The following is a 17,094-nucleotide window of genomic DNA, read 5'->3' as shown; positions in this document are numbered from 1 at the left end:
AGGCTGGGATGTCTGGGGATAATGTTGGGTCTCCTCCTCTACTTCCATGGCTGGTAGTGGTGGGACTGTGGTCCTGGCTCTTCTGGGTGCAGGGTTTGGGGTATGTGGGGCCAGATGTGTCTCTCCTGAGTCTCCTGGGTGTCTTCGCATTCACTTTCCTCTGTCTCCTGTGCAGCTGAATCTGTGACGTGAAACAGTGCAATTTTAGTTCACTATTTAAAAAATGTGTGTCACAATATGCATTTTTTGGTCCCATTAAATAACTTTCTAACACACAATGTCAATGTGTTTCCACTTTCTTCATGTGCTTGTAAGCAACAATGCTGTTTTCCTCCCTACATGCCTTTGCTATAGGATTTGCTGCCTGTTAATCCCATAATGCATTTGGGTGTAGCAAGTAAAATGTGGACTGGAGTATGATTCTGAACACTACACCTGATCTGACTTGAGGATACATTCTCTTCCAGTCTTCCTGGCCTTGGATTTTAGACCCAACCAGGTTGTGACTTTTTTTTATCTAGGGCTTCAAGTGCCGGGCTGTAAGTGAGCATGTGGGGACATTGTGTTGTGGCTTAAATATAACCGCTGCAAGACTGAAGTGCCGTTGTGCAGCAAGAGCGTGTCAGAACTCATCAGCGTTGCCATGGGAAGTGTCACGTGCGCAGAGATAGAGCGACCATCGTGTGAATTGATGCTGGGTGTGCATGTGCTCACAATGCGATGACATCGCGTGAGTAATGCTCTGTGTTGTCGATCTGGCTACTCAACATCTTTCATTTACAACAACATGGTCTTTTCATAAATATGTAATTGATTGTGGAGGAAAAGCCTCTCCTGAATAAAGGTCGTTTTATAGCTGAAATGCGTGACACCTGATCGTGATGTTTATAAAGTCCCGCTCTAGTAAAAAAAGGTAACTAGCTCGGTGCTTCTATAATTAGATCCTGGGATTTTATTAGTTGGCGCACTTACATTCTTATGATTTAAGTTAGAGGTACTCACATTTAAGGGAGCATTGCAATCACCACAGATAATTATTTAAACACTTAGGGGCAGATTTACAAGCCCCGTACGCCACATTTGCGCTGCCGTTGCGTCACTTTTGTGACGCAGCGGTGTTGCAAAGCCAGCGCCATGCTGCGGGGTATTTACAATGTGACGCATCTAGGGAGATGCGTCACGTTGTAAAGCCCTGCGCCACATGGGGGGAGGCGTTCCGGCGCAGGAACGCCTCCTAAAAGTGGCTGAGTGAAATCTACAAGGTTTCACTCAGTCACTTTTACGGCCATGCTGCGTCACAACCCTGCGCCTGCTTGAAGCAGGCATAAGGATTGACGCAGCATGTTAGGCATAGGGGCACCCCGAGCCTTGCTGGAGCTGCGTCACGCTTGTGACGCAACTCCAGCAATGCATCACCTTTACGGCAGCAGATGCGTCACGCATCTGTCTATTCTTGCCCCATGGTGCGCCGCATCCATGGTGGCGCAAGAGGTGTCTGCCGTGATGCAAAATAACTGGCGCATCCCTGCTGATATGCAGGGATGCGCCAGTTATTATACATCTGCCCCTTAATGATTAGCACCTGTATCAAAGAACAATGGAAGTAACCGTAAATGTGTGGGCTCGGTTGGGGGAGAAGCAGTGTTGGTGGGCATATAGGAAATGAAGCTTAGACAGCTAGGGGATCCCCAGGTAGGAAGAAGAAAAGAGAGAAACACTGAAAAAACGAGTGAGATACAGAGAAAGACACATGTAGAGAGAGACAGAAAAGTTGAGCCTAAATTCGAGAGCCAATAGCAGTGTGATACTGATGCAATTTATACAGTGTTGGAATAGCTTTACATTTCCATAGTATGTCTCTATGAATTATGAATCCTTTCATTTAAGGTGATGAGCACATTTCATTGGAAATAGAATATTGATCTTGGGTAATGAAAATATTTGATGTATTTACTAACTGGCTTCTATTGTCTTAGAGGGGTGTCCAGAACAGTTCCAGGAGAGTCAGATAAATGTGAAAATGCTAGGGTTACCACTTATTACATCTTCATTACATTGTGTTTATCTTATATGAATTTCTTGAAAATATGGCATTGATCCACTCTACTGGACACTTCTGAAGCAGGAGCCACAATCCTAATCAGGGTAAATCAGATACACAACCTAAATTAACATGTCCTCCCTTCTGGTAGCTTGGCACAGAGCAGTCAGGCTTAATTTAAGACGCAATGTGTAAAGTATTTCTGTACATTTTAATTACAGTAATACAGTAAAAACACCTCAGAAAGATTCCACACCAGTTTAGGAAAATAGAGAATATTTATCTGAGTAAAGCAAGACAAAACCACACAAATCCAAAAAGTAGAACTTGAGATGAGAATTTTTAGCGAACAGTGCTTAGAAGTCACTAGCGTGTATAAATGCATGGGGTATGCCCAAATCACCCTCCTATACCTAGGTTTGGGATACTATCATATACAAAAAAGATGGGTACGGAGGAATTAATATCTAACTTTTATTTTAGCATAGGGAACATTTAAATACCCTATCTTCAGTCTTTTAGTCCTTCGGAAAATATAATCTAATAATTTAGGACACACATATACAATGGGACTGATCTATGAACATAACTGAATGACAATCTAAAGACATAAAAAATTACATATGATAAAATGAATACAAAGAAATATTTATATATACACAGACAACAATAAACTGAACTTTACGTTGCCAATACCCCAAAAATATTTAAACTAGTATTCACCTATTAATTCTGGGTGATGCACTCAGAGTTAGTCCAAATGAACACTTTAGGCAAAGACACCTCTTTTCCTTTAGCTCTACTGTGTCAAAAAATAGTTATTAAACAACTCCTTATTGGTTTAATAGAGACTCCTCCACAAATTGTCGACGCAGACACGTTTCAGCCTTTGGATTCTTGTAGGCCACCTCAGGACAAGGGCAATGGAACAATACTAAACAAATCCAAATAAATATATATGTGTTAACATACACATCTGACCTGTTAATTGTATAAAGCATGCTGGCTACCCAAAATCACTTCCATACCGTGACTAAACGCACCACCTTCCAAAAATAGAATGTGCGGAAAACGACATATCAGGGAGTGCTGTTGAGTGGCTAATGGGGGTCCTTATCTAGTCTGAAAAGAACAAGACATATGTACAACTAAAACCATGAAGGCTAGCGGTTAGTGTCCATATGAGTAAGAATGTTAAAAGGAGTGTGACCCGAGTATCAGGCTCGAAGGCACCAAATGAGGAAAAATGTGAGGGAAAATGTAATGGGGCATAATAAATAAATGTCCTTAGTCACTTACACACTAGAAACTTTCACGGGTTGCGTCTACCACAAACTAGGCCTGGGCGGTAAATTCCGTTCCGCTCGCGGAATTTGCGGAATTTGGGTAATTTCGCGTTCCGCGGAGAACGCGAAATTGCCCAAAATTCTGCTTTCCGCGACTTCGCGAAATTTTTTGCTTGTTCGCGTTCTCAAAATGCGTGTTCACGAGATATTTCTCCCCGAGCACACACACAGTGATCGTGAACAGGAAAAAAGCATTGCGAACAAGCAATTCCGCGTGTTCACGGAATTTCTGCGTGTTCGCGGAGATTTTTACCGTTTCGCGGAGATTTGCGTAACGCGATTACACAAATTCCGCCCACCCCTACCACAAACCCGGGTCTGTAGCGTCTCTAATACCACCTCAAACCGAGATGGTATCACCTAGAAATTAACAGGTAATGAAAACAGGCTTAGTGTCTAATTGGTTAAAATGGTGGAAGGAGCCTACAACAGAAAACTTGTGGGGCACTCACCTCTCTTACATGTGGAAATCATCCATAATCTGAGCCAAGGCTTCTAATGAACGAAGAGGTATGCTGCCTCCCTATGGGTGAAAACCTCCCATCAGTCAAAAAGTCACTAGAAACGGTATCCTAACATCAACAGAGTTACGATAAATAGAAGTCAGTAGCGGTCAAAAGGTTAATTGAGGCCATGAGGACTGGTGCAATTCCAAAGTTTAGGCCAACCGCGATGGAGGGCAGGCCTGCTACAGAACCCACGCAGGGCCAGCTGAGAAAGTACCTTGTATGGAACAAAGTGTTGATGTTGAGCACACAATGCGTCTTAATATTTCCCCTGCAGTTGGGTTACTGCATTGAAGATGAGCCTCATAGATCTGGTTCTGCATTGTTGTCAAGCCTCACAGAGGGTGTGGAAGAATTGGTGCTGTGTTGTTGTTGAGCCTTACAATCAGGACCTACATCGATTTAGCACTGCGTTGATGTTGGGGAGCAATGCATTGATTTTATCATGCAGAAAAACAGCTGCAGAATCCACTTATGAGCCCGGGACTAGAGGGAGCACTTCAGGCAAGGGTTGGACTCACAGATGGCAGAGTCCAACAGCACCAACAGAGTTGCAAGAAATCATTTGTGTCCCTGAGACTTCAGAAAACAGGAGGCAATCCAGCAAGTCCTTGTGGAATCTTGGGTTAAAGGATGCAGAGAGCATGCCCAGTCCCTCTCACTCCCAGGCAAGAAGTAGCAGGCAGCAGGCAGCAGGCCAACACAGCTGAACAGGTTGCTAGGTGGCACTCCATCCTGTAACACTTCAATCAGAAGGCAGCAGGCCAAACACAACAATGTAGGTAGAAAAGTGGCAGTCCCTCCTACAGCACAGCAGCTCTTCTTCCAGGCAGAATGTCCTTGGTTCCAGTAGATTTCTGATTTGGTGGTGTCAGGGGTCCAGCACTTATACCCAAATGTGTCTTTGAAGTGGGGGAGACATCAAAGAGGCCTTTGAAGATCACAAGGTCCCTGCCTTTCCTGCCCATTGTTCCAGAGTCACTACGGGGGTATGCAGCTCTTTATGTGCACACAGCCCTATTCAGGTGCAAGTGTCAGCTCCTTTCTCCCAATGTACCTCAGGAAGGCCCATCAGCCTTGTGATGAGCCATCATGATGCAAGTGTCACACCCTTTCTCCCTTTGTGTGACTGTCTACAGGGAATGCACAAAGCCCATATGTCACCCAACCCAGACCTGTACCTCCGGTTCCAGCTCAATGACCATCCGGGGTACTGACGGAGAGGTAAGGGCTTGCATGAGCAGAATAGGAACTTTGGTTCAGGAACTGTTTAGATTATGTCCCCTACTTTTTCTCTATTATTTTGTTACCCTGTTATTCTCTTTGATTTTGAAACTAGCATTACAAAGAGAGTGTGTTGGGAGAATGAGCTCCATCAGATATATTTTCACATACTGTCTGATTGGTATTCCCAAACCCCTTTTTTTGCTCAATAGTTGTTTGTCACCAGACAACCTTACTTAAATTCCATCATTTATTCCTCTTTTGACTGAAGGCCAGTCTACCTAATATTCATACATAGTTTTAAAGTTGGTTTGTTTGCTGATGTGTCTCTCTGTGACACTTAAGAATATTTTGAGGAATAGACCAATTTGTCAGCAAGTAGGTTTCTCCACGGTCTGACAGAGGGATTTTTTATTCTTCTTAGAGCGGGGCCCCCCTTCCCTGGGTTGTTACCAGGTTGAGGTGAGGGTGGATATCCAACTATTTGGGTAAGTGCCTTGCCAACAGCACGGGCTTCCAATTATTTCTAATTGGTTTATTAGTAGTAAATATATACTACAATAGTGTTGTATGAACTTTTGACACTTTTCTGACAGAGTTTTTTTTTACGTTATTCCGAAGACATATGAACTGACTACTGGTGTAGTATCAAAATGTATTGTTCATTTGTCTAAGCACCAAATAGCAGCAGCTTATTGTTTACACACGGTCCTGAAGAAAGCCCCGATACTTCTCTACAGATCAGTAGGGCTGAAACATGTTGACCTTTTACATCGAGCAGTTTAAAGCTCTATACTGCTCTATTTGCACAGCTTTTTAACCCTGATGGTGAAAACTACAAAATAAAAATATTTTGGTTCTCACCACTCAGTTTTAACTTCACCACACTCTTTTTCCTAAATTAGCTTATTGTTTGCGCTGCTGTTTTCTCACTCCACTCACCGCATAAGGCACTAAAAAGGATCTCCTTTGTCCACAGCCTCATCTTTACATATAACATCCCTGGACTCCTCCCTCACAGTGAGGGGGTTGTAGCCCTCGGTGGAACTAGGTTTTTCCATCGGGAGAAAGAACTCAATGTTGAAGCATGTCACCTAGGGTGAGTGAGGGTTCCGGTCCTATAAAGGGATTTTTCCTAGTGGGAGTTTACCGTAACTAACCTCTGTCACTTGTGATCATTGTTCACTCTTAGACCCAAGATAGTTCTTTGTGTTTTTTAGAGTCCAACAACACCAATAGAGTTGCAAGAAATCATTTGTGTCCCTGAGACTTCAGAAAACAGGAGGCAAGCCAGCAAGTCCTTGTGGAATCTTGGGTTAAAGGATGCAGAGAGCATGCCCAGTCCCTCTCACTCCCAGGCAAGAAATAGCAGGCAGCTGGCCAACACAGCTGAACAGGTTGCTAGGTGGCAGTCCATCCTGTAACACTTCAATCAGAAGGCAGCAGGCCAAACACAAAAATGTAGGTAGAAAAGTGACAGCCCCTCCTACAGCACAGCAGCTCTTCTTCCAGGCAGAATGTCCTTGGTTCCCGTAGATTTCTGATTTGGTGGTGTCAGGGAACAAGTACTTATACCCAAATGTGTCTTTGAAGTGGGGGAGACATCAAAGAGGCCTTTGAAGATCACAAGGTCCCTGCCTTTCCTGCCCATTGTTCCAGAGTCACTACGGGGGTATGCAGCTCTTTGTGTGCACACAGCCCTATTCAGGTGTAAGTGTTAGCTCCTTTCTCCCAATGTACCTCAGGAAGGCCCATCAGCCTTGTGATGAGCCATCATGATGCAAGTGTCACACCCTTTCTCCCTTTGTGTGACTGTCTACAGGGAATGCACAAAGTGTATATGTCACCCAACCCAGACCTGTATTCTGAGACAGACATAGGCACACAATGGTTTAAGTAAGAAAATGCCAACTTTCTAAAAGTGGAATTTTCAAACTTACAATTCAAAATCCGACTTAACCATTAATTGTGATTTTATGTTGTGAGTCCAGAGACACCAAACTCAAAGGGGCATATTAGCAAGAACCTTGTTAAAATTTTCACAGTTTTAGCGGCAGGAAACTGCCGCTAAAACGGCGATAATGGGCATGCTAATATGTGTTATAGAATTCCAATAGAAGCCCAGGTTAGATGTCCTGCACATCTAACCTGGGCTTCTATTGGAATTCTATAACGCATATTAGCAAGTCCATTACCGCAGTTTTAGCGGCGGTTCCCTGCCGCTAAAACGGCGAAAATTTTAACGAGGTTCTTGCTAATATGCCCCCAAATTTCTACCTGCTCCCAATTGAAAATTACATTTAAATGGTGTTTAAGGCAATCCCAATGTTAATCTATGAAAGAAATAGACCTTGTACTAGTGGAAAACAAATTTAAGAGTATATCGCTACCAAGACATGTAAAACTTAGAAAGTAAATGTCCTAATTTTTAAGTGCACTGCACCCTGCCCATGGGGCTACTTAGGGCCTACCCTAGGGGTGACGCACATGTAATAAAAAGGAAGGTTTGGGCCTGGCAAGTAGGTTAATTTACCAGGTCGAAATCGCAGTTTAAAACTGCACAGACAGGCTCTGCAATGGCAGGCCTGAGCCATGTTTAAAGGGTTACTGAGTAGCTGGCCCAATCAGTGCTGTAGGGCCCCTAGTAGCATTTAATTTACAGGCCCTGTGCACATATAGTGCACTTTACTAGGTATGTATAGGTAAATTCAATATTATAATTGTTGATAAGCCAGTGCTACCAAGTTTAGAGTACAGAGGAAATGCACTTTAGCATTGGTTAGCAGTGGTAAAGTACCCAGAATACTAAAGCCAGCAAAAAGAATAGGAGAAAGGCAAAATGTTTAACTGTGAGTCTGCAGAAACCGCCATTTCCAACACAACCCGCTCCAACCTAAAGCCAGGTTAGACTAATCAATACCTTGATTGACTTCCCTGCTTAGGGTGATAGAACATGGACAATGGCCCACTACTACAGGGGCACTTGCCAGTTTTATGCCTCTCTGAACCCAGTTAGATTCATCTGTTATGTTATGTTAAATGAATTTATATCGCGCGCAGATACTCAAAGAGTGTCCCGGCGCGTACTTGAAGGAGGGAGACCAAAACCGGGGTGCTAGAAGAGAAAGGTCTTTAGCTTTTTTTTAAAGGAAGCAGGATCTTGGATGTTGCATAACGCCAAAGGCAAAGCATTCCAAGCCAAAGTAGCTTTCTGCACAAAAGAGCTCCCACCGAGCCTTTGACGTTTAAACCTTGGGGTCTGCACTAGAAGTTGAGAGGAGGACCGCAACTGTCTCATTGAGATATAAAAAGGAAACCTCTTCTGGAGGAAGGCCAGACCAGAGCCATAAAGTGCCCTGTGGGCAATAGCCACATTTTTTAATTTTATACGTGATTCCATCGGAAGCCAGTGTAAGGAGCGTAAATGAGCTTGCACGCTACACTTACTAGACAACCCAAGCAGCAGTCTGGCCACCAAATTTTGGACAACCTGTAGCTTATCCAGGAGGTAGCTGGTTAGGCCCACATAGAGTGCATTAGCATAGTCTAAGTGGGACTGTCTATACTCTGCCCCACTGAACTGACCCTTAGGCAACCCTTCTCATCATCTGTGGACCCCGTCCGTGCAGCATTTAACCTTACTTTGCTCACAGATGCGTCTCAGTAGGCAGACAGTACCACCATGGCCATCAGTGTGATGTGGCGCATTCCACACCTTGGGTTTGACTTCTGTCCCCTACCCAGGGAAAACCTTGACTAAAAGGACAAACAACCAGCAGAGGCCACTGTAAACTGTCAGTGTCAAGAGCTACGCCCTGGGCCATCCAGGGCTCTCTGACTTCCGTAGTTTATCAAAGTGGGGGCAGTAGGCCCAGGTGCCTTGCACCCTTTTTCCATTTCACCTCCCAGCAGTTCATAGGTGATAGCCGGAGACCAGTCACTCAGTCCAGGGTCTGTACCATGAGGCTGGGTAAGATAAAAGGGTTGTCTCTCCCTTACCCTGTTCCTCCCTCTGGGGTCCCATACCCTTCGCTTGGGAGTGGTACTCCCAGAAAACTGAACTGTTAGGGCACCTGTGACAGCCGCCCCTCCCAGTTCTTCTGACACTGGGGGCAGCTCATTCCCCAGAATTCAGTCTATTGACATCTGAGGACTAATTATGACCCTCCTCTGGGTCACCTCCCCAACCCACTCTAGGGATTCCCAGGCCATAGGGCCCAAAAGACCTGCTAATGGGCACACCTGACCAGTGTACTGCTCTGGGGAAACTAGCCATTCCGCCATCATGGTGTGACTATCTCCAGTGCCTCTCAGAGCAGTGACTGGGACCCCATTCGCTTTAATCTGGTGGAAGTGACAACTCCTATCCTCAGGGATCACCAGCTCACCCTTTGAGTCCACATCCCAATTAAGGGAGATCACAACATGGTCTATGAACTGGCCCTGTGGACTACTTATCCCTAAGGCCACATTGGCCACCCCTGTAGAGGTACCACCGGTGGATGGTTTCTTAGTGCCTAACTGGGAACACTCAAAGCTGTGGGGTTGGAAATGGAGCGCCCTGGGCCACCACCCACCAGGACCTCCTCCCTGTTTCTCAGAAGGGTATGCAAACCCTTTTCTCCCCTCTTACCCGGGTATCTGTCTGTGTCTCCCTTAACCTCCCCCTCTTTATCCTGGGGGAGCCTGAAACACCCTTCTTGGAGTCACTACCAGATACCTTCCTGTGGACCCTGGTGCTGATCCATAGGCCTACTTCCTTAAGAAGCTTCCTGGGGTTAGTGAGTTTTCTATCAACAAGGTGTTATCGCAGATCTAGAAAGCAAGGTCTGAACATATGCTCTGTGGCAAACACATTATACAGCCTTTGATAATATTTTACCTCAGTGCCCACCACACATTTGACCCAGGTCTATCGGTAAATCTTCTGACTATCCCTGAATTTCTGTCCATATTTTTCTGGGCTCAAACCAAACTTCCTGATTAGGGCCTCCTTCATGGGGGATACCTCATCCAGTCACTCCCTTCTAGGGCCAGTAGCGTGTCGTTCCCCTCACTAGGGATTTGTCTCTGAAGACTAGCCTCCCAATTTGCTTCAGGGAACTTCTGCATTTGCACTTTCATTGGCCTCAAACCATTTGACTATGTCGTCTCCCACCACAAAATCAGACACCAGCCCTTTGGGTATGTGGGCCCTCCTCTCAAAGGGCGTGGAAGAATTGCTTCCACAATCACCGCTGGACTCCACATGTCTGGCCTTGATGTTCAGCTCTCTCAGGTTTAACTCCGGAGCCATCATCATCTTCTTTCGCTATTGCCCATTTTTTCTCCTCCACAGCCTTCTCCTTCTCCAATTTGAGCTTAACCAGCTCTGATTTAATTTTCCTCTCCTCCCTCCTGTCTGTCACCTCCTCTGGGGAGAGGCCTTTAGAGGACACCCTGCTCCCTGGCCCAGGAGGCACCACTGCTCCTTGTAAAGTATCAGACCCCTGGCCCACAGGTAGTCCCAGATTATCCACTGAATCCTGGTCCTCCTCATCACCATCCTCCATCTCCTCATCATTCTCCTCCTCAGTGATCTCATGTGCTACATACCTAGCTTCTCGTTAGGCCCCAGCACCTTAAGCATCTCCGCCTTATTGGTGAAGCCTTTTGTAGAAACCTCAAACTCCTTGCAAAAGTCCTTGAGTTGCTGTACTGTGTACTTCTCCAACTTGTACAACTCAAATTCCATGCCTGCAAGTGCAGCTGCAGTAATGGGACCTCCAATCAGAGACATGATTTAGAAGATAAAGCTAAAATGCCAATCAGGGAGAACTGAAAAATTTAAAATGCCAAATGAAGAGAGCAGGAACAAAATGCCAATGGGGATCAGAGACAATTGATTCAAATTTGTCTATATGTGGATAGTAGTGGACACCAAATTAATGTAAGGCACTGCACAAACCCAAGTCCTATCCTCACCACTGATCACCAATTATACAAATTAAGGTTTCTGGTTGGCAGAGTATGCACCCTGTACATGCCAGCAAGCTCTTGGAGTATCTTGAGTTCAAGGATGTAGAGAGCAGGTCCAATCCCTTTCACTCTCAGGCGAGAAGCAGCAGGCCAACATAGCCAAGCAAGTTGCAAATTGGCAGTCCCTCCTGTAGCACAGCAATCAGCAGGCTACAGGTCAACACAACAATGCAGGTAGCAATGTGGCAATCCTGCCTACAGCACAGCAGATCTTCTTCCAGGCAGAATGTCCTTCATTCCATTAGAGTTCTGATTTGGTGGTGTCAGGGGTCCAGTGCTTATACCCAAATGTGCCTTCGAAATGGGGGAGGGGGACTTCAAAGAGGCTTTTGAAGATCACAAAGCCCCTGCCTTTCCCCGCCTGGCTCTAGACTCACTGCAGGTGCAATGCAGCTCTTTGTGTGGGGAAAGGCACAGCCATATTCAGGTGCAAGTGTCAGCACCTCCCTTCCTATCCACGTCAGGAAGGCCCATCAGCCTGGTGAGGGGCCATCAGGATGGAAATGTCACACCCTTTCTCCCTTTGTGTGACTGTCTAGAGGGAATGCACAAAGCTCATCTGTCACCCAACCCAGACGTGTTTTCAGAGACAGGCAGAGGCACAGAATGGTTAAAGTATGAAAAGTAAGAAAATGACAACTTTCTAAAAGTGGCATTTTCAGACTTACAATTCAAAATCCAACTTCACAACATGTTGTGATTTTAACCCCTTCAGCGCTGCGGGAATTCCCCCGCGGTGCTGAAGGGTTCGAGCGCGTGCGGGGCCATGACGGAACGGTTCCGTCATGAGCACAGCGCAACCGATGCTCATGACAGAACCGTTCCGTCATGGGCATGGAAGGGGTTAAATTGCGAGTACAGAGACATCAAATTCCAAATTTCTATCTGTTTCTAATTGGAAATTACACTTAAAAGGTGTTTAAGGCAATCCCAATGGTAACCTATGGGAGAGACAGCCCTTGCAGTAGTGAAAAGCAAATTTTTTGAGTATTTTACTACCAGGACATGTAAAACGTAAAAGTAAATGTCATACTTTTTAGATACAATGCACCATTCCCATGGGGCTACTTAGGGCCTTCCTTAGGGGTGACCTACGTGTAATAAAATGAAGGTTCGGGCTAGGCAAGTAGGTTAACTTGGACTTCATTTGGACTTCAGACAATATCATACTCAATCGTGAGATCATCCGGGATTGTTTTAAATCATGTTTTTCCGTATCAATCCCTTGGCTGAATTATATTAAAAACTTCTGTTCTGATTTGTGACATCCAGAGTACTTTAATTCCTCTGACACACTGATGCTAACTAGTAGAAAATATTTGAAACATGCCTTGTTTGAGGATCTTTGATTGACCACAGAGCTTATAAAATGCAGTGTTCTTAAAAATCAAAAGATGCTGATTACCCATGTCATACAACCATATCTTAACTTTGAGCAGAAAGCCAGACATAGATTTATTTTAACACGTTTTAGGTTGGATACATTCCACTGATTGATAGCTTTTCCTACTGAAAAAGATTGGTTCAAGACACTTGTTGAGTGCCCTTGTGACAACTTGTCAGATCAAAGTACCATGCATATTGTCATTTTCAGTAAAGTTTATAAAGCCTCGAGGAAGAGTTTTTTATTACGCTGTCTGCGTGAATATAATTTTGCACAAATTTGACCTGCGTATTTGTTTCTACAATCATCGTCCACGCATTTGAATTGTTGCATCATGTATACTTATTTATTGTTAGTGATGAATCATAGGATATTTTTGTACATCTGCAATGATCCTGTTATTCCATGATAAATTGATATTCTGTGGCGCTGTTTGCACTTGTCCAAATCCATCATGTAGCTCTCATTTTATTATGTTAATCTGATATATTCTGTCTGTATGCTTTTATAATATCAGTACTAAATCGAATAAAGGTTATTTTGACTTCACCTGACTGTGCCATGGTTTTGCAAAACTTTATTGGTAGGGAAACTGTTGACTCTTATGAATCTAAAAAAAATATTGTCTAAAAGCAAAAATAATTTTTTGATTTGAAAAAATTATTTCTTTTGTAGCAGTCTCTGGCACTTCAGGGAACTGCTTTGTGTGTAGATGTGCTCCTTTGAAAAATGGCAGAATGTCATTGCTCACAGTAAAGTTAGCCAGCGACTGGAATGGTTGACCCACTGCCTCATGCTGTATGCTGTAGTGGATGGACGGAAACTGTGAATGACATAACTCCATCACCAAAGGGTGAAAAGGGCTGACTTAAATATCCTAAAAGTTGAGGGACTCATTTACAAGAGGTCTACACCACCAGAGTGCCACTTTCTATGATGCTAGGGTGGCGATGGCCTCTCAATCATATCTATGAAGCGACGCAAAGCAGCCCTGCGTGGCTTTGCATGGCCTCATAGATAAGGAGAAAGGCAAGGCAGCGCAAAGTCCTGTGTTGCCTTACTCTATGTCAAGGAGTCGTTTCATGGGCGTTGCAGTTGGTTTTTCCATGCAACACCCATGGGTATTAACACATTCCCAGACTTGCAAGGATCTGTAAACCTGGGATTGCATCAGAACTGTGTGCTTCCCCACGGGAGGCGTAATGAGGAGAAATAACTTTACTTCTCTTTGTTTTTTCCTCTTTTCTATGTGTGCTGCATCCTGCAGCACACATAAAAAATGGAAACGCCTCCATTGATTGTTTTTGTGCAGGAAGGTGCCCCTTCATGCCCAAAAAAAGTCATGCCAACAACACAGACACCCTTACACCATGATGCAATAGGGCCTGCGTCGGTGCTGGGCACCAATTTGTGCACCAGTGCAGGCAGAAAGTAAAGAAATGCAGTGTAGTTCATTAATATGGCACATTCTTGCCCTTTCCTTCCAATGCAGGGCAGCACAGCAAGTCTTGCGGCACTGTCGTGTGCCAAAAAGTTGTAAATGAGGCCCTAATTATTTTAAACATAGTGGGCCTGATTCATAAACTGTGCTTTGTAGTATGTTTTGTAATACTACAAAATGTATTATAAAGTGCTACTCACAAACAATATGGGGAGTTCACCCCTCCACAATTACCTATACTTTTTTGTGTGGAGTTCTGCGCCATGACTGTGGATTCTCAGCACATGTAAGCATATATTGCATGGCTTACCAGGCACAGTAACATTGTGATAGTTAACTAATGCATTTTATATGGGCAATGCAGAACTAGAAAACTCACTTCTGACCATCCTCAATGGCATTACGAAATCTTTGGATCTGATATTTTTCACTCTGAGATGCATCAACCAGCCCAAACCTGGCTCAACAACAGAAACCCAGATAGGTTTGAGCCCCAACTTTCACCTGGATGCATTCACTTGGATTCACCATGGAGACAAACCTCAACACACTGCAAAGAAAACAGACTCTTTCTACTAAAGAAAGAGTAGCTTCCTCCAAGTAAGTTATGGCAGAACTGCCATTCAAGCCTTGTTATGCTTCATTTAGGTGCAGGCAATCCCCTGCTCCACTGCCTTCCAGTCTTCACACTGGTCCCCCTTTGATGCTTTCTACACACTGCGGCAGGCCTCGTCGATGGCCTTGCTCCCAATATGGTGGAACTCCACTGGCTCCCCTTGCTGGGCCGCACTATTTTCAAACCCACCTGCATCGTATCCAGCACCCCTTCCCATTTTGTTGACAAGTTCACTGTTTCTGGGAGCTCTTCACAAACCTGCAAACAGGACATCATCAGGCTGGAGACATGGCTACAGGCCTTTTCCATCTTTGCACCCAGAATCTGGGAGGACATCCCTGTGTCCATCGGGAAAACCTGCTCCAAATTTAGAAATAACTGGAGATACCCCTCTTTTTATTAGTCCACAACACAATAATGGTCTATATCTGTTTTCAGAACCTAGTTACTCATCCTATCGCTGATTGATAATATCTTTGCCTTTGACCATGCTCTGCTGTCCTTCTGCTATGTTTGCGCGATACAAATAGCTCCTCCACATATACACTTTATCTCCTGAAATCAGCATTAGTATCCAGGTACAACTCTGATGGAAAATCTGGAATTAGGCATGACTCAGGTTTGGTACTTAATGGTAATTAATGTATTTATTAATGTATTTATTTACTTATTTATGCATCTATTTGTGTATTTTATATGCATAGACATGCCTTAAGAGCATTAGAAAGCTTTACAAATAATAAGGACATGTTTACAAGAGGTAATAAAACAACAAAACTTCAAAAATTACACTTAATAATACAGATCAGCACAATAAATAACAGCAATACTACAAAAATAAAAAGGTACAATAAATAGGAAACACCTGCAAGAAGAAAACAAGACTAGGAAGTTACTGAGAGCAAAGTATAAATGTTTATGCAAGCCTGGGGAAACAGGCAGGGTAATGTGCAATGGGTTAGTGGGGCCAGGGCAAAGTTTAGAGAAATCAGCTACTGTTCAAGGGGGGCCAGGAGGTAGATGAAAGAAAGGAGAGTTGAAGGCGAAAAGCGACATAAGAGTGAGGAGTACTATGAGGCAGGAATTAAAAACATGGACATCAAAGACATACAAATAACCGAGAGAAATGTATTTTAAATAAAATTTACTTAAGTTCCTTCTTGAAGATTTGCAGAGGCAAGGTGATGTATAGAGTAGGCCAAGCCGAAATTTAAATTACACTGGCATGATTCACTTACTTTCATGAATTTCATATTATGCTTGTTATGCAAAATGTCCTAAATAACTCCCTTGTACCACATTGTGTTATTACACGTCGTTCAAACGTTTACCATGAGTGCTCAAGAATAATACAAACAGTCAGAATATGCATGGTGTAGGTTGAAGTAAAACATAGCACAAAATGGCGGATTTATATTTTGCGTAAGTTCATGTAATTTTCCAGAAATTTTGTATCATTAGTTGAGAGCAAATTTTGTGAATTTTGCACACCCCTAGTGTGAGTTCCACATTCTGTTCACACTACCAGGGAGTGATTGGTCCATCATACATTCCTTTTTTAAAGCTGGTGGTTCGAGGAAAAGTGACTCTACTCTAAACAAATGCTTTTTTCTAAAGATCCTTGATATCTAACTTTCAATTGATTGTAATTCTTCCTCCTAAGAATTACCAATACTATGATATTGGTAACTCTGGGGCAGGGATTACCATTCTGTATGAGCCAGTTTTATATGGGGCTGATAATTACAAGCTTTGTTGGGTGGTATAGTCACCAAGCCCCTGCTTCAGTTGACTGCAGCCTGCCTGCAAGTGCATTTAAAATTCATATGGCTGTTCCTGCTTCCAGCTTTTTTTTTACGAGGTTCATAGTTAAAAGGAAGGTAATCACATTTGGAATTTAAAAACCTTCGCCTGAATATAGAAGGCAGGTTTCATCTTCAGGAACTACCTCCCTGTTTTGTGACACTTGAAGGTGATGGAGACATAGGACCTGATTTAGACTTTGGTGGATAGAGTATATACCGTCGTCATGGCGGGGCATTTTGCTCACCCCATGGTGAGGGTACTCCAACTGCCAAATTTAGAGATATCTGCCAACCCAGGGGACATGTCTTGATTTTCCAGGTTCCTGGAAATGCATTGAAAGTTTGACTGACTGCTCCATCAACATGATGGAGCCATGTGCCAAACTTTTAACATTTGTTTTTAATTTTGACAGCAAAATCTCAAAGCAGGAATTTGATTTTGAAAATTTTAAAAAGCATTGACCCGCTCACCATGGTACAAGAGTGTCTGCATTGGTACTAGGCAGCACCCAGTGAACCAGCGCTAAGAGGCAGGAGAAGTGTGCCATATTTTCTGCTCTCTCTGTTTCATGCAATCAACACAGCAAGTTTCATGAAATGTTAGGAAACCTGGCCCTCTGTGAATTTTACTAAAATCACTGACGCACTCAGCCCTGCCTGCTCATGTGAAAATCTTCCTTAATGGAAACCCTCTTGTGTATACTTTTTAAAAA

The sequence above is a fragment of the Triturus cristatus genome, chromosome 7 (genome assembly GCF_964204655.1).
Source record: "Triturus cristatus chromosome 7, aTriCri1.1, whole genome shotgun sequence".
Lineage (NCBI taxonomy): Eukaryota > Metazoa > Chordata > Amphibia > Caudata > Salamandridae > Triturus > Triturus cristatus.
The sequence above is the reverse complement of the archived record's forward strand: the minus strand, read 5'-3'. Positions refer to the sequence as shown.